The 20,007-nt window shown below is 38.1% G+C and overlaps 1 protein-coding gene across 1 annotated transcript in view; it reads right to left on the bottom strand.

Annotated features, from left to right (window-relative positions):
* Positions 1–20,007, bottom strand: part of RYR2 (ryanodine receptor 2) — an 810,976-nt gene that overhangs the window by 489,907 nt on the left and 301,062 nt on the right. The window lies entirely within an intron of this gene.

Below are 20,007 nucleotides of genomic sequence, written 5' to 3'. Positions count from 1 at the left end.
GCCAACTCCTAGAGTTTACTCAAACTCATGTCCATTGAGTCAGTGATGCCATCCAACCATCTCATCTTCTGTCATCCTCTTCTCTTCCCACCTTCAATCTTACCCAGCATCTGGGTCTTTTCAAATGAGTCAGTTCTTCGCATCAGGTGGCCAGAGTATTGGAGTTTCAGCTTCAGCATCAGTCCTTCCAATGAATATTCAGGACTGATTTCCTTTAGAAGGGACTGGCTGGATCCCTTTGCTGTCCAAGGGACTCTCAAGAGTCTTCTCCAACAGCACACTTCAAAAGCATCAACTCTTCAGTGCTCAGCACTCTTCATAGTCCAACTCTCACATCCATATGTGACTACTGGAAAAACCATAGCTTTGACTAGACGAACCCTTGTTGGCAAGGTAGTGTCTCTGCTTTTTAATATGCTGTCTAGGTTGGTCACAACTTTTCTTCTAAAGAGCAAGCATCTTTGAATTTCATGGCTGCAGTCCCCTTCTGCAGTGATTTTGGAGCCCAAGAAAATAACGTCTGTTACTGTTTCCACTATTTCCCAATCTATTTGCCATGAAGTGATGGGTCCAGGTGCCATGATATTAATTTTCTGAATGTTGAGTTTTAAGCCAACTTTTTCACTCTCCTCTTTCATTTTCATCAAGAGGTTCTTTAGTTCTTCTTCACCTTCTATTGTTTTGAAGAGTTTAAGAAGAATTGGTATTAATTCTCCTTTAAATGTTTAGTAGAATTTATTACTGATACCATCTCATTCTTAAACATAAGACCACCAAGTTCTTCCTGCCTTCAATTTGGGAGAAAAACTCACCATAAATTTAAACAAATGAAGTCATCAAGTAAGTCCAATAATGCACTGAATTATACTTTAGCCCAATTTCTTGGTTTTATCCTTATTTTTGTATTAAACAGAATGTTACTTTGTCAAATAATATCAAACAATGAAACCGACTTATACAATAAACTTGGCCATCTCCCACAATATTATATTCAACTTAGTAAGGAAAAGACTTAGAGTTTTCACTGGGAAGTTTGAATTTTTTTCTTTTAAAATTTAAACTGAGTAACAGAAGACAAAGACCTACTGCTTCCTAAGTTATTCCTCTTTTAGAACAGGAAAAGTTCCTGTAATACTCTTTACATTGCTTTCTGAGTATATACACTCTCTAACTCAAAACTACCAATATCTCCATTTTCAAGCATAGAATATATTAAAATGGGGCGTGTTCATAAAGTTTAATGTTAACAAATTCAAACTGATGGGTGCTAAGGAAATACAGTAATTCTCTTCTGCATAAGCTCTTACCAGAATTACTAAGTTTGATTAAATACCACAAGTAAATCCATCTGGGAAAATAAATATTTGAGAAGAATATGAACAATTAGTGAGGGGAAAAAGAGAAGAAACTAACCTTATTAAATATTAAAATGTTCCTAAAATACAGTGATTAAATCAATACTGGTTTGGTATAATAGTAGACAGACATGTGTTACAGATTATTCAGCTTAGAATAACCCATCTGGGAATGTATGAACTTAATGTATGACATCACAATAAATAAGGAAAGGAATCATCAGTCATGAAAAATGATGAGCATTCTTCTTAGCCACTGGGGGAAATAAAATCGAGTTAAACAGTAATCTTAAATGAACTCTGGATGAATCTGCTATGAATAATAATAAACTCTTAAATAAATTCTACATCCATTTACTATTTTAAAAAGGGATGGGCATAACAAAGGGTATGCTGCTGCTAAGTCACTTCAGTCGTGTTCGACTCTGTGCGACCCCATAGACGGCAGCCCACCAGGCTCTCCATCCCTGGGATTCTCCAGGCGAGAACACTGGAGTGGGTTGCCATTTCCTTCTCCAATGCATGAAAGTGAAAAGTAAAATTGAAGTCGCTCAGTCGTGTCCAACCCTCAGTGACCCCACAGACTGCAGCCTTCCAGGCTCCTCCATCCATGGGATCTTCCAGGCAAGGGTACTGGAGTGGGGTGCCATTGCCTTCTCCAACAAAGGGTATACAATGATTTAAACAAAACAATTCAGTGCAATCTCAATCAAAATATCAGCAAGTTATTTTGTGGATATTGACAGAAACTTACTCTAAAGCTTCTATGGGAAAACAAAAGACGCAGAAAAGCCAAAACAATGTTGAAGGAGAAGATTAAAGTAAGAGAACTGACACTACCCAACGTTAAGACTTAGCTATAAAGTTACAGTAGTCAAGACAGTGTGGTACTCATGAAAGAACAGACAAATGGACCAATAGAAAAGAACAGAGAGCATAGAAATAGACCCACACAAATAGAACCAATGCATCTTTCACAAAGGTAATTCAATGAAAAGAGGACAGTCTTTTCATCAAGTAGTGCTGGAACAACTTGACATCTGTATACAAAAAAAAAGAAAGAACAAAAAAAAGAAAAGAAAAAGATTCTAGATATGGATTTTAAGACTTTCACAAAAATGAGCTCTAAACAGGTCACCGCCTTAAAATAATATATGAACTATAAAACTCCTAAAAGATAACATGGGAGGCTATCTGGGTGACCTTGGGTTTGGTAATGACTTTTATAGATATAATGACAAAAGCATGATCCATGAAAGGAAAATTGTTGAGCTGGACTTCATTAAAATTAAATCATCTTCCTGTGAAAGACACTGGCAGCCCAATGAAAAGTCAACTCACAAGTGGGAAAAAAAAACTTTGCAAAACATATATGTTATAAAATTCTGGTATTCAAAATCTACAAAAAAACTCTTAAAATGCAAAAATATGATATACAATAGAATACTATTCACCCCAAAAAAGAATGAAATAATGCCATTTGCAACAGCATGGATGGACCTACAGAATATCATACTAACTGAAGTCAAACAGAAAGATAAACATAATATCCCTTACATGTGAAATCCAAAATATGACACTAATAAACTTATCTACAAAACAGACTCACAGACACAGAGAACAGATTTGTGGTTGCCAAGGGGAAGAGGGGATGAGGAAGGATGAATTCGAAGCTTGGGATTAGCAGATGCAAACTATTATATAGAGATTGATAAACAACGAGGTCCCACTCTACAGCACAGGAAACTACATTCACATCCTGTGATAAGCCATAATTGAACAAAATATGGAAAAGGAAACACATGTATATGCACATGTGGGTATACAGGCATCCCTGGTGGCTCAGTGGTAAAGAATCAGCCTGCTAAGCAGGAGATGTGGGTTTGATCACTGGATTGGGAAGATCCCCTGGAGAAGGAAACTACAACCCTCTTCAGTATTCTTGTCTGGAAAATCTCATGGACAGAAGAAACTGGCGGGCTACAGTTCATGGGGTCACAAAACAGCTGGGCATGACATAGTGACTACAGAACAGCCACACACACACACACACACACACACACACACACACACGTACATACATGGACAACTGAATCACTTTGCTGCACAGTAGAAATATGACATTGTAAATCAACTATATTTCAATGTAAAAACTTAACAGTATGAAAATAAACAACCCAATTTAAAATTTGGCAAAAGGTATCATCAATAGATACTTCACAAAAAAGATATCAGAGAGCATGTAAGTATATGAAAAGATGGTGCACATCGTATGTCATCAGGAGCTTTCAAATTAAAACAACAGTAAGCTACAACTACACAACTATGAGAATGGCCAAAATCCAAAACTGACACCACCAAATGCTGATGATGAGGTGCAGCAATAGGAACTTATTAGCTGGAATGCCATAAGGTACACACTCTAGAAAAGGCAGTTTGGCAGTCTCACAAAAATAAACACAATTTTAACATATGATCCAGCAATCTCTTTCCTTCATATTTACCCAAAGGAGCTGGAAGCTTATGTCTACATCAAAGTCTACACATGAGTTTATAGCAGCTTTATTCATAATTGCCAAAACTTAGAAGCAATCAAAATGTTCTTCAATAGATAGATAGACAAGCTACTCTATATCCAGGTGATGGAATATTGTTGTTGTTCAGTTGCTCAGTCGTATCCAAATCTTTGCAACCCAATGGACTGCAACACACTAGACTTTCCTGTTCTTCACCATCTCCCAGAACTTGCTCAAACTCATGTCCATTAAGTCAGTAATGCCAACTCAGTAATAAAAAGAAATGAGCTCTTGAGCTAAGGAAAGACATAGAGAAACATTAAATGCATCTCACTATGTGCAAGAAGCCAGAATGAAAAGGCGGCATACTGAATGATTCTAAGTATATAACATTATGGAAAATATAAAACTATGGAGCCAATAAAAAAGATCAGTGGTTAGAAGGGAGGAAGGCATGAAAAGGTGAAGTTCAGGGGACTTTTAGACTAGTCAAACTATTCTGTAGGAATAGTGGATACAAAGCATAATATATTAACTTAAAAAAAAAAATTTGGCCATGCTGCATGGCACGTGGGATCTCAGTTCCCTTACCAGGGATCAAACTCTCATCCCGTGCATTGTTAGCACAGAGTCTTAACCACTGGACCATCAGTGAAGTCCATGTGAGAATTTTTAGATTGTACAGTACAAAGAGTGAACTGTAATATAAACTGAAATTTAAATAATGATTTGTCAATATTGGCCCTAATGTAAACTGTGAACTTGGGGTGGTAATATTTGTGAGTTATAACAAATGTACCACATTAATGCAAGATTTTATAATAATAAGGGATGTGGGGAAGGAAAAAGGCTATGGGACATTTTCAAACACTTTTCTGTAAATTTGAAATTGCTTTCAAAAATTAAGTGAAATAAAAACATTTTCAGAAATTAAAAACATATCCTAATGTAAAGAAATTATATAATGTATACCAAATTATTATGAGAGAGAGAAACGAAGAAAAATTTTTAAATCCAGTGATACGGATCTCTGAGTAAAATATTACTTCTGGCTGGGAGGATTACGAAAATATTCAAGGAAGACACTTTCTTGGACGTAAGCATAGAAGGACAGGGTAAAATTCTGAAAGATGCGGAACTGCAGGTTGAGGAATTAAGTGTGGTAAGAATATGAGAAATGTATCAGGGGGAAATAGAGCTTTTTAGGGGAGTGAATCCAACCTAGATAGAGAGTGGACAGTATGAAAAACTAGCTAATGGATAAAGAAGACCTGGTACATATATTCAGTGGAATATTACTCAGCTATCAAAAAGAATGACATAATGCCATTTGCAGCAATATGGATGGACCTAGAAATTGTTACACTGAGTGAAATAAATCATACAGAAAAAGATAAATTCACTTTATGTCCTTTGTATGTAAAATCTAAACAGAAATTATACCAATGAACTTATTTACAAAACAGGAACAGACTTACAGACTTATGGTTACGGGGCAGGGGAAGAAGGATGAGGAGAAGGGATAGTTAAGGAATTTGGGATTGTACAAATTGTACATACAATTTGTGTACATACAGTTGGGATTGTATGTACACATTGCTACATTTAAAATGGATAACCAACAAGGGCCTAATGTACAGCACAGGGAACTCTGCTCAATGTTACGTGGCAGCCTGGGTGGGAGGGTGGATACATACACATGTATGTCTGGCTGAGTCCCTTTGCTGGTTACCTGAAACTATCACAACACTATTAATCTGCTACACTTCAATATAAAATTAAAAGTTTAAGAAAAAGACAATAACTAAAGCTAGACAGAGAGAGAAACTAAAACCTCAAGTTCCCTCATAAAACTGAGTGTTCACTTGGCAACAATTAAATTAATGAAATTAGGAACAGTCTGCTCAGGGAACAGTTCATTCAACAGTTACAGGCAAGTTAAATACTTAAAAAGAAGCCATAATCTGGTTGTGTTGACAAAACACAACCAGAGTCATCTAATCACTGGCTGAATCCCCTGTTCACAGGTTTCTTCCTAAGCAATTCTTGAACAATTTTCAAAGGAACGAAAAACTCTTTACGGTGAAACGAACTACAAATTTACTGAATTTAAATACCTATGTAGCATTTACCTCAAATCCATACTGGAGGCATACAGATTATACCTCATGAATAAATAACATAATATCACTCATTTTCCTACTCATAATTGTTAGACACACTAATACCATTAGAAACAAAACAGTCTCCAGGCCATGGGTGTGTAAACAAAATCCCAGTTTTTATCTTTTCTCTGGCATCTTATTTTTATTTCTTCACCCTCCTCACTCAAACATTTATAGTTTATAAGGCACAGATTCCACTTATGCCCTATTCTGGAAAAAACATTCCTAGCTCTTTAGGCTCTACCTAACCATTTACTGTTCACAGAACTTGGAACATAGTTATTCATAAGTCTATAGAACAAACAAATGCAAGTAACTCCAGCTAATGAAGTATTAAATTTTGTGGCTGACAACTGCTTCTTCGATAGTCTCTGCTGTGATCTGTCTCTGATTTCTCACTTCCTTTGCACTGTCTGATCTCACTGGGACACTTCTCTCTCATGTCAGATCATGCAGTGATTTCAGTAGGTTCTTCTGATCTCACACCAGGCTCACTGCCTCCAAAACCACGGATATCAGCTGCCTACAAGGCAGAGCCCATTCTGTGTGCCTTTGGCGTGCTGCTCTCTGTTCTCTGTCAGCGGTCTAAGGACAGTTTCAAGGTTTCCTATTCCCATAAAGAACTTGACCCCAGCTCTGTTGGGGTCTTAAGAGATAACTGCTTCACTGTTATCTCAGAAGTCACACCTGGTCATATTGTCCACATTGGCCTTTCCTTGTCCAGATGGTCCATCTGGTCTCTAAGTTACACACAGCCCCTGGATTCTGTTTTGCTCTCACAGGTCTGAGGTTAGTTGCAAAAAAGTATAGATTCTGCCACTATGCAGCTACAAGTCAAAAGAGTTGCTTGATTTCCACGTAAGTCCGTAAATCCAAAATTACAGGGAAGATTCTGTATGTGTAGAAATTAACTTTTTTTTCCCCCCTTGGGGAACAGCTTTGTAATTTTTATCTGATTCATCAAGATACCACAACAGGGGATGGCCAAATAATTTCTCACCTGGACTGGAGCACTATGGACAGTGAAGGAGGGATAACAGGAATTGAGTTGTGACACGTGTTAACCTGACCTGGGCAGGCAAACACGGATGCATGCTGTTCTAACCCCCAAAGTTTACTCTCACTTCCTCTTCTGAATAGAGTTCTTTTCTCTCAGAGTAGAGCAGGGCAAGGAGAAAAATAGCTGTGCTTAACAGTCAATGTCATACTTAGGTTCAAAACTGCTACCATAGCAGTAGGCACAAAATTGTTGGCACTTTTCAGCCCCTTAATTTTTAGGTTTCTAAAATCTATTTTTCAATGCCTCAAGTCAGCAAATATTTACTGGCTATCTGATTCATTACATGCTTTGTCCTAGGTGTTCATGCTAAAACCAGTGAACACAACAGATCAAAAGCTCTGCATTCATAGGATTTACACTCTAACAGAGATAGTTTATTTAAAAATAAAAATAACCCAGAGAAAATCATAAATCAAAAAGACATACACACCCCAGTGTTCACTGCAGCACCATATACAATAGGCAGGACATGGGAACAATGTATATGTCCATCGACGAATGACTGAAAAAGATGTGGTACATATGGAATATTATCAACTGTGAAAGGGAACAAAATCCAGTGATCTGGAGAGACATGGATGGACCTAGAGACTATTGTACAGAGTGAAGTAAGTCAGAAAGAGAAAAACAAATACTGTATATTAACATGGAAATATGGAATTTAAAAAAAAATGGTGTAAATGATCTTATCGCAAAAGAAATAGAGACAAATGTATGAATACCAAGGGTGAATGGAGGGGGGATAAACTGGGAGATGGGATTGACATATACACACTACAGAAACTATATATAGAAACTATTAATAGAGAACTGGATAAAGCCTACTGCAGAGGACCGGGAACTCTACTCAGTGCTTCATGATGACCCGAATAATCACCAAAAGAGAGGGTATGTGTATATATATACACACACAGCTAAGTGAATACAGCTATATACATGTATATATGCAAGCAAACAGCAGGCATCCCTGTTTGCCTGCCCAGGTCAGGTTAACACGTGTCACAACTAATCTATCGACATGCAGCTGTATTCACTTAGCTGCACTGTAGAGACTAACACAGCATTGTAAAGTAACTACACTCCAATGAAAATTAATAAATACAAAAAAATAAAACCACAAATGCACAATATTAATATGACAGAAGGAAAAGAAATGCTTTGGAGAAAACTCAAGTGAGGTAAGAAATGGTGCTGGTGAGGGTATGGGGGAAGTAAGGAGAAGTAGTATTTGATAAAAAAAAAAAAAGTTTAAAAGGATATATTCTATCAAATTAGACTGCAATTTTTTAAGAAAATAAAGTTTAAGAGAATAAAAATTAGAAGTCATTTAGTTCAACAGGTCATGAATCTCTTTAAATTACTGGTAAATTCAGAACCATCTATCACAAATACTTGCTTGATTCACTTGCTATAAAATATTTACACATGAAAAGTTTTTTACTTTAAATACAAAAAATCTGAGGAAGATGTTCAAATTGAATGACACTAACAGAATAAAATAATCTATACATTCAAGACTCATAATCTAAAACAGTGCATAAATCTGGCATGGTGATTCAATTACACGCTGACGAAACTGACCTCCTTATTGAGTTTAGTGCTGGTATCTCTGGAAACCACATCATTCAAACACATAGAAATATGTAGTATACTTTGCTTGAGTAGAAAGTTGTCTTTTCAGAGACAAAAAAGACAATAAAACAAAGCGTCTACAAATAGAGGGTATATATTTGAAACATAGACAAATGTCCACATTCTTCTAAGTGGTAGACAAATAGTTCTGCTCAGTGAATATTTTTAGCTATAAGCCGTTTAAGAAGTTATTATCATGTTCACCTTCTAAATCACTGCACTAATTTCACAGATGAAAAACAGGTGCATTGTTATATACAGAGGCTTTAGACAAGATGCTGCCTAACAAACACATTAGTCAGTAACATGTTGGTTCATTTATTAGCATCACAGAACCATTCCCAAAGTAGTATTTTACCAGGGATGCTCCTGAACAGCAAGCTATATAGTACCCAGCTTCTTAAAGTAAAATGTTATTAGTAGTTAATTGGGAATTTCAGTTTCAATATAAATAGCTAGTAACATCACTTTGTCTATAATATAAACAGACTAATCTGTTAAGTTTTTCACTGTTTTTAACCTGTAGAAGACCTCAGCCATTTTATGAAGGGATGTGTGTCTTTATACAGGGAAGGTAGTGCTGGGTAAGTAATTAAGACTTCCCTCCTCTGGACTCTCATTGGATTTCACTATCAAAGCATATTTCACCCATGTTCAATCATTATTTACTTTTACGTTTCACTATTAGATCACTAAATTCCTCATGAACAAGGTGCATTCTTGTTTATTCCTGCGTTACCAGCTTGGAATTCACAATAGCATCTCAACGTACTTTTGTGGAACAAATACTACATGAATCAGTTGGGTGAAGAAGCAAGCAAGGGTTTAACATTCCCCAGATATAGAAACAACTGAGCACAGACTCTGACTTTTCTTTCTGGATAAGGATTTACTGACAACTTGCTACACCTAGTTTGGCTCAAGAACCTGGAGGATCTCAAATATAAATAACGTTCGAAATAAGGCTTAAGGATAACGCCACGTCTGCTCAACATTCATTTACATATATAACCCTCCTCTTTCTTGCAAAAAAATCCCTGATTTTGTAAAGGTATCCTCTCTCCCTCTTACCCCTCTAAGCCCGTTGTGTTGGCCACATTTCCTTTTGCTAGTTAGTAATCTGGGCAACGACTATGTGACAATGGATATAAGGGGAAGTCCACCAAGTCGCTTCTGGGAAAATCTCATTAGTCTCATAAACAAAAGCAAAGAAAGTCAGCTGCTTTGTGTGCCTATGGATGATGCTGAATTTGGGTATCATCCCTGAAATTGCTGTAGCCCTGCTGTAACTAGAGAAACTCATCTAAGAAGCAAAGAATAGAGCCAAGAGAACTCACGAAAATCTGTGCCAGAGCCCTCATCAGTTAAGCCTGGATTCTCTTGCTTTTTTAGTGTCTTAATATTTTTAAATGGAATATAATAGCTTTACAATGTTCTGTTAGTTTTTGCTGCACAGCAAAGTGCATCAGCTATACTTATACATGTATTTCCTCTTTTTTGGGTTTCCTTCCCAGTCAGGTCCCCACAAAGTGCTGAGGTCCACTGAGCCATACAGCAGGTTCTCACTAGCTGTCTAATCTATACATATTACTGTACATATGTCAATTCCAGTCTCCAAATGCCAAGTTCCACATTCCACCCGTCCTTCCACCCTTGGCATCCATACACGTGTTCTCTATGTCTGTGTCTCTATTTCTGCTTTGCAAACAACTTTCATCCATACCATTTTTCTAGATTCCACATAAATGTATCAATATGATATTTCTCCTGACATCACTCTGTATGACAGTCTCTAGGTCCATCCACATCTCTGCAAATGGAATAATTACATTGTTTTATGGCTGAGTAATATTCCACTGTATATTTATATACAACATCTTCTTTCTCCAATCTTCTGTTGATGGACGTTTAGGTTGCTTCCATATTTTGGCTACTGTAAATAGTGCTGCAGTAAACCCTGGGGTGCATGTATCTTTTTGATTTTTTTTTCTCCTGATATATGCCCAGGCATGGGATACATGGTAGCTCTATTTTTCATTTTTTAAGGAACCTCCATACTGTTCTCCATATTGGCTATACCAATCTACATTCCTACCAACAGTGTAAGAGGGTTCCCTTTTCTCCATACGATTTCTAACATCTATTGTTTGTAGATTTTTTTGATGATGACCATTTTAACTGGTTTTAGGAGAAATTCACTGTAGTTTTGATTAGCATTTCTCTGATATTTTAACCATATATGATTAAATTATAAAAGATGATACAACAGTCCATGGAAAAATTTTTTATACATAATGTTCTAGACAGATATAAACCAATATTAGCTGTGATTATCTTCAGGGGAAAAATGGACTATGAAGAAACTATCTTCAGTTTACACTCTTCTATATTACTGTTATGAAACCAGAAGATGGAAACGGCTCTGGAATTTAAACTTAAGCTGAAATTTAAGTGTACTTTTATATTGCATGCATGGAAGGCATCACTTTTTCCTAGTTTCATTGAGCTATAATTGATAAATCTCATGATATAAGTTTAAGGTGTAGAGCATGATTTGACTTACAAATATTGTACAATGATGACCCAATAATTTTAGATAGCATCCGTCATCTTAGGTAGATAAAATGAAAAGAGAATGCAAAAAAAAAAAAAAAGAAGAAAAAAACATTTTTCCTTGAGATGAAAACTCTTACAATTTAATCTCTTAACATTTTTCCTATATATCATATAGCAGTGTTAACTACAGTCACCATGATGTACATTACATCCCTAGTACTTACTTAGAATCGAAGGCTTGTAATTTTGACCCCTCCTCCAATTTCCCTCTTCTCCACCTCTGATAACTGCAAAGCTGATCTCTTTTCCTGAGTTTCTTTTTGTTGTTGTTGTTTCAGATTCCACAAATAAATGAGATCATACAGTATTTGTCTTTCTCTGTCAGACTTAGCTAATACCCTGAAGGTCCATCCATGTTGTCTCAAATGGCAGAATCTCATTTTTATAGCTGAACAGTATTCCACTGTACACAGGTAACACAATTTCTCTATCCATTCATCCATCAATGGTTGTTTCGATTGTTGTGGTTATCATAATGCTGCTCTGAAAATGGGGCTGCAGATATCTTTTCTCATTAATGTTTTCATTTCCTTTGGATATATTCCTCAAATGGCTGGATCATGTGGTAGTTCTGGATCACATCCAGTGGATCATGCAGTAGCTCTGGATCATATCCAGTGGATCACGTGGTGGTTCTGGATCATATCCAGTGGATCACGTGGTGGCTCTGGATCATATCCAGTAGATCATGTGGTAGCTCTGGATCATATCCAGTGGATCATGCGGTAGCTCTGGATCATATCCAGTGGATCACGCGGTAGCTCTGGATCATATCCAGTGGATCACGCGGTGGCTCTGGATCATATCCAGTGGATCACGCGGTGGCTCTGGATCATATCCAGTGGATCACGCGGTAGCTCTGGATCATATCCAGTGGATCACGCGGTGGCTCTGGATCATATCCAGTGGATCACGCGGTGGCTCTGGATCATATCCAGTGGATCACGCGGTGGCTCTGGATCATATCCAGTGGATCACGCGGTGGCTCTGGATCATATCCAGTGGATCACGCGGTGGCTCTGGATCATATCCAGTGGATCACGCGGTGGCTCTGGATCATATCCAGTGGATCACGCGGTGGTTCTGGATCATATCCAGTGGATCACGCGGTGGCTCTGGATCATATCCAGTGGATCACGTGGTGGTTCTGGATCATATCCAGTGGATCACGTGGTAGCTCTGGATCATATCCAGTGGATCACGCGGTGGCTCTGGATCATATCCAGTGGATCATGTGGTGGTTCTGGATCATATCCAGTGGATCATGTGGTAGCTCTGGATCATATCCAGTGGATCATGTGGTGGTTCTGGATCATATCCAGTGGATCACGTGGTAGCTCTGGATCATATCCAGTGGATCATGTGGTAGCTCTGGATCATATCCAGTGGATCATGTGCTAGTTCTATTTTTCCTTTCTGAGGATCCTCTACACTGTTTCCCACAGTGGCTCTACTAGTTTACAATCCCACTGAGAGGACAGGATTCCCTTTGCTCTGCAACCTCATCAGCATTTATTACCTTTTGTCTTTTTGATGATGACCATTTTAAAAGGTATGAGATGATATCTCAGTGTGGGTTTGACTTGCATTTCACTAATGACTAGTGGTGCTGAGCATCTTTTCATGCACCTGTTTGCCCTTCACACATCTTTGGGAAAATGTCTATTCAGTTCTTTTGTCTATTTTGATTGGATTATTTGAGGTTTCGCTATTGCTATTTGTTATTTTGGAACTGCATGAGCTTGTTATATATTTTGGACATTAACCCCTTATCACATACTATGGTTTGCATAATATGGTTTCCCATCCCATAGGCTGCCTTTTCATTTTGTTAATTGTTTCTTTTGCAGTGCAGAAGCTTTTTAGTTTGTTGGAGTCCCACTTGTTTATTTTTTATTTTGCTGCTTGTGCTTTACGTGTGACTAATGACTTTGAGCAATACCAATATATAAAATTTATTGATTCCTTACCATAGTTCAGAAGGCATCTTCCTGACACAAAAATAAAAACTGTGAGTGTGGTTATTATTTTTCTTTATCAAAAAGGAGCCCTGTTCAGTCTTTTGTCTCTTCAGAGGCAGATTTCTACTGCCCTGAAAATATTTAAAAGTATAATCACAGTTTCATATCCTAATTGTTTGAGTCAGTGTTTTAAGGAGACTTAGAATATGTAGAGCAGTAACATATTTGAAATGATGAACAATAGCAAGTGTTTAAGTAAACTTCATTTTTCTATCCAGTGAATCATTAGCCCAATCATCTGAGTAACTTATTTTTAATAATGTTCAGAACACCATCTATCTTATATGAACCACAAGCAAGATGTGCCAATGCTTCCTTTTTCCTTCACACTACTCCAATTCACTTTAATAAGTGAGAAAGCAAACTGAAAAATAATCAATATGAAAATAAAACTCAACCAGGATAGATACAACATTAATTATTCTTTAAATATAAATTTATTTTAATTGGAAGTTAATTACTTTACAATATTGTATTATTAATTTTTGATCCTTGGCCGAAATGCCCAAGAGCATGAACAAATAAGCCTTTTAGATATACTGAACATGTACCAAAATCTACTTAAATACAAAAGAAATATTGAGCACCAATTTTGGAATGACAAATAAATACTAAAAACTCTTTAGAGAATAAAGTCTCTTTAATTTAAAATGTGTGTGAACCTATTAATTCATGTGTGTGTGTGTGTGTGTGTGCATGTATATATACACACACATAGGATAGACTGACATTAATATTGATTGGTTTGCAGGAAAGCCAGGCTCCTATGAAATCACACTTTTCAGCCCTTATTTAACTAGATATCTCTGATTTTCATCTCATCTTATCAACAACATCTTACTCAAACTCTATTTCCATGATGTAGAAGGGCAAATAGTGGCACCTCAAGGCCATCTGCATCCTAATACACAGAAGCTATGAATATGTAACGTTGCTGGCTTTGAAGATGAAAGAGGGGCCACCACCCAAGAATAGAAGCTAGAAAAGGCAATGAAGTGTAATAGAGTCCTCCTTAGAGCTATCATAATTAATTGAGTCCTGCTGACACCTTGATTTAGCCCAGTGAGACTAATTTTCAGAATTCTTATCTGAAGAACCTGAAGATAATTAGTTCATGGTGTTTTAATCCATCAGGCTTGGAGCATAATCTGTTAACAACAACCAGGGAAACGAATATATATGTGGCTTCTGTAGCTATTTTCTCTTGGCTTTCCCATTATCGTCCTGGCTCTTTCTTGCCAGAGCCTTCCATGGGGTGCTCCTCCTCTTGTTCCCACATTTAGTATTGATATCCCCTTAGGCTCTCCCACTGCTCCCCTCTTATGACATGAATACTCCATAGCAAATAGCTAAAAAGCATAGACTTCAGACTCCCAGTGAGACTAACTTGTATCCTAGTTCACTTACTAAGTAAACTTTGCACATAACATAGTTTTCCATTTTATAGAAACTCCATTTTGTTACTTGAATCATTTTTATATGTTGATTTTTTAATTCTTTTGTTGACAGTAAACCGTATTTTCCTTGATTTCACTGAATATAGCCATAATAGCTGCTTTAAATCTTCATCTGCTAAGTCTGTCCCTCTGTTGTTCTTGGTAGTCATTTACCTTGAGATTGGGTCACATTTGATCATTTCCTAAGCAATTGTGAATTGTGTCCTGTCCTTTTATATTGTTGCGGTTCTACTATACACCGCTGAAGAACACTGATGTATTTGTTTTAACGAGCAATCCACTTGGTAGGACTCAAACTGCAAAGTGCTTGGTGGCAGTGCAGATCTCAGAGCAGTAATAACGTTAGCAGTGGTAACTGAATTGACGTCTGTCCCCCATACAGATGGTTAAGCATCAGCCAGAAACCTGGGCAGAGTTTATGCCCAAAATTTGGGTCTCCCTCTCTCTGGATTTCTCTTTTCTAGAACTACTCCTTGACTTTCAAAAGGGCCTGAATTTTGTCTTTGGAGAGACTGTGCTTGTTCTTTCAAAGTTTTAGCAACCACAATCTTCAGGCTAAAAACCTTAAAAATGCAAAACCAATCTGCCCCAATTCTATTTCCCAAGGCTGGCTTCTCTCCAGAATCTTCCTGCTTTTGTTAAACTCTCTGGAGCCCTCAGGTAATTGCTGTTTGCTTTGCTTTTATTATTTGGACCAAATATTTATTTGGTCTGGAGAAGACATTTACATTCCCAAAGCAAATACAGTAACAATAAGATATAAGATCCAGGCTTCCCCGGTGGCGCTACTGGTAAAGAAATAGCCTCCCCATGCAGGAGACGTAAGAGAGGCGGGTTCAATACCTGGTTCTTGAAGTTCCCCTGGAGGAGGGCATGGCAACTTACTTCAGTATTCTTGCCTGGAGAATGCTGTGGACAAAGGAGCCTGGCAGGCTACAGTCCATGAGCTCACAGAGAGTCGGACATAACTGAAGCGGCTTTTCGTGCATGCAACCACACAGCTGTCGTGTGCTTCCTATGTGCTATGAATGTTCTATACACTTCATGATGTATTAGATCCTCACAACAATACAATGAGAGGACACCATTATTTGCCCCTACTTTACAGACGAGAAAACAGAGGGACAGAAAGTTTAAGCAGTTTTCCAAAGACTACCAGAAATTTAACTCATGGAGTTTCTCTATAATCTATATGCCTAATAACTATGGAATATAGCACGCATCTTGAACTTCAACTTCTGCTCTTGCATTTATATAAAATGGTCTTAAATGCAATTACTTGCCTGAAATTAGTACTTCATTTTTTGATAAATGTATTTTTTAAAAACTGATTTATGGTGCTTTAATGTTTATACTGCTACTGCTGCTGCTAAGTCACTTCAGTCATGTCCGACTTTGTGCGACCCCATAGACGGCAGCCCCCCATCCCTGGGATACTTCAGGCAAGAGTACTGGAGTGGGTTGCCAGTGCCTTCTCTGACAATTCTCCTAGAAACAGCTAAACCAAAAGATAGAAAGGACAGTCAATGTTATTTTTGTATATACCCTCCTAAACACTAATATAAGGAAGTCACTTCATATATTCATGATGTTAAAACAAAAGCAATGCATTGTCAACAAGTGAAACTATTAAAAACAGTATTTGAAAAAAAATCAATAAATTTCACAGATTGCAAAACAAAAGCCCTTTCCACTATACTGTTTCACTTCTCAATTCATATCTGTGCTTCTATGAAACAGAATCCTAAGTTAAACTAGATATTACAAAAATAAACTTGAATGGAGAAAGAGTTCATTGAAAATGCTTCTGAATTAAGGTATAATGAAACAAATGGCCAAAAGCATAGGATCATCTAAATTATTAAAGTTTATTAATTAGAACACACACAAAAATAAGCAAATATTATCACTGACACATATTATTTCAAAATCATAAAAAGTCATCAGATTTAGTGATTGCAACCCACTCCAGTATTCTTGCCTGGAGAATCCCAGGGATGGGGGAGCCTGGTGGGCTGCCGTCTATGGGGTCGCACAGAGTCGGACACGACTGAAGCGAATTAGCAGCAGTAGCAACAGCAAATGATAGTATATAACTAATATTTAGCATCCATTTAACAGTGGCTGTTTTTATTGTTTTACTTATTCCTTTTCTCATACCTGTATATGCCTTTGACTGAACTGCTACTAATCCCTGACTGCCTTTTCCAGGCCTTGGCAATTTGCTTCTCTGCAACTGTGGCTATTTAAGGAACCCCTCCCCATCTCCCTCCAGTATCCCAGCCAGCCAGTTCTGCCATGGGATCCTGCCAGTTTGATGATACCACAGATAGGTTAAAATATAGTCAGTGATATTCTTTGCTTATTTGTGTGTGTGATCTAGTTAATAAGATTTAATAATTTAGATGGCCCTATGCTTTTGGCCATTGGTTTTATTATACCTGAATTAATTCAGAAGCATTTTCAATGAACATTTTCTCCATTCAATTTTATTTTCTAATGTCTAATTTAATTTAGGACTCCATTTCACAGAAGCACAGATACAAAGTGAAAAATGACATGGCATAATAGAGAGGGCTTTGGTTTTGCAATCTGTGAAATTTATTGATAATTCTTTTTTTCAAATACTATTTTTCACTAAACTTGATGACTGGGGCTTCCCAGGTGGCACTAGGGGTAAAGAGCCTGCCTGCCAATGCAGGAGACGCAAGAGATGCAGGTTCCATCCCTGGGTGGGGAAGATCCCCTGAAGAAGGGCACGGCAGCCCACTCCAGTATTCTTGCCTGGAGAATCCCATGGACAGAGGAGCCTGGCGGGCTACAGTCCACGGGTTCACACAGAGTCGGACACAACTGAAGTGACTCAGCACGCACAAACCTGATGATAAAGACTGATCTTCCTTAAAGCCACAGAGTGAGTATGTGGCACAACTGGTATTCTTAACCAGTTCTCAAATTCTAGAAAGCCTAGCTTTTAGCCCACGCTATATCAATAATGTGCAAAATAAATCTGAAGAATGAGAGGATATGGACAGAAGTGGATACAGAAGCAGACCAGTGATCGAGAGCCACCTAAAACCTGGGGGCAGGGATCAAAAAATTAACAGAAGCAAGGAAGTGCATATACAGAGGATACAAGAAAATTTGGCCAAAAGGATGGGCATTGATCCTGCAGTCATTTTCTCCTTGTTTTATTTGTATCGTCTCGACTCTCAGAATTTTAAAGGCCATATGAGCAGCTATTCAGATAAAGCTAAAAAGCTCTTGGCCTGTTTACTACTGGTATGCTTTAAATAAGAAAAAAAGATGAATTATGTTCAATGGAATTACATAGTTAGTTAGTTCAGTCGCTCAATTGTGTGCGACTCTTTGAGACCCCATGAATCTCAGCACACCAAGCCTCCCTGTCCATCATGATCTCCCGGAGTTCACTCAGACTCACGTCCATCGAGTCAGTGATGCCATCCAGCCACCTCATCCTCGGTCGTCCCCTTCTTCTCCTGCCGCCAATCCCTCCCAGCATCAAAGTCTTTTCCAATGAGTCAACTCTTCACATGAGGTGGCCAAAGTACTGGAGTTTCAGCTTTAGCATCATTCCTTCCAAACAAATCCCAGGGTTGATCTCCTTCAGAATGGACTGGTTGGATCTCCTTACAGTCCAAGGGACTCTCAAGAGTCTTCTCCAACACCACACTTCAAAAGCATCAATTCTTCGGTGCTCAGCCTTCTTCACAGTCCAAATCTCACATCCATACTTTTCCACTGGAAAAATCATAGCCTTGACTAGATGGACCTTAGTCAGCAAAGTAATGTCTCTGCTTTTCAATATGCTACCTAGGTTGGTCATAACTTTTCTTCCAAGGAGTAAGCGTCTTTTAATTTCATGGCTGCAGTCACCATCTGCAGTGATTTTGGAGCCCAAGAAAATAAAGTCTGACACTGTTTTCACTGTTTCCCCATCTATTTCCCATGAAGTGATGGGACCAGATGCCATGATCTTCGTTTTCTGAATGTTGAACTTTAAGCCAATTTTTTCGCTCTCCTCTTTCACTTTCATCAAGAGGCTTTTTAGCTCCTCTTCACTTTCTGCCATAAGGGTGGTGTCATCTGCATATCTGAGGTTATTAATATTTCTCCCAGCAATCTTGATTCCAGCTTGTGCTTCTTCCAGCCCAGCGTTTCTCATGATGTACTCTGCATAGAAGTTCAATAACCAGGGTGACGATATACAGCCTTGACGTACTCCTCTTCCTAGTTGGAACCAGTTTGTTGTTCCATGTCCAGTTCTAACTGTTGCTTCCTGACCTGCATACAGGTTTCTCAAGAGGCAGCTCAGGTGGTCTGGTATTCCCATCTCTTTCAGAATTTTCCATAGTTTTTGTGATCCACACAGTCAAAGGCTTTGGCATAGTCAATAAAGCAGAAATCGATGTTTTTCTGGAACTCTCTTGCTTTATCCATGATCCAGCGGATGTTGGCAATTTGATATCTGGTTCCTCTGTCTTTTCTAAAACCAGCTTGAACATCAGGGAGTTCACAATTCACGTATTGCTGAAGCCTGGCTTGGAGAATTTTAAGCATTACTTTACTAGCATGTGAGATGAGTGCAATTGTGTGGTAGTTTGAACATTCTTTTGCATTGCCTTTCTTTGGAATTGGAATGAAAACTGACTTTTTCCAGTCCTGTGGCCACTGCTGAGTTTTCCAAATGTGCTGGCATATTGAGTGCAGCACTTTCACAGCATCATCTTTCAGGATTTGAAATAGCTCAACTGGAATTCCATCACCTCCACTAGCTTTGTTCGTAGTGATGCTTTCTAAGGCCCACTTGACGTCACATTCCAAGATGTCTGGCTCTAGATTAGTGATCACATCATCATGATTATCTGGGTCGTGAAGATCTTTTTTGTACAGTTCTTTCGTGTATTCTTGCCATCTCTTCTTAATATCTTCTGCTTCTGTTAGGGCCATACCATTTCTGTGCTTTATCAAGCCCATCTTTGCATGAAATGTTCCCTTGATATCTCTAATTTTCTTGAAGAGATCTGGAATTACATATAATTAAAATGGCAACCCACTCCAATGTTCTTGCCTGGAAAATCCTAGGGACGGGGGAGCCTGGTGGGCTGCCATCTATGGGGTCGCTCAGAGTCGGATACGACTGAAATGACTTAGCAGCAGCAAA

The sequence above is a fragment of the Ovis aries genome, chromosome 25 (genome assembly GCF_016772045.2).
Source record: "Ovis aries strain OAR_USU_Benz2616 breed Rambouillet chromosome 25, ARS-UI_Ramb_v3.0, whole genome shotgun sequence".
Taxonomy (NCBI): domain Eukaryota; kingdom Metazoa; phylum Chordata; class Mammalia; order Artiodactyla; family Bovidae; genus Ovis; species Ovis aries.
This window is presented reverse-complemented; position numbering and strand designations above follow the sequence as displayed.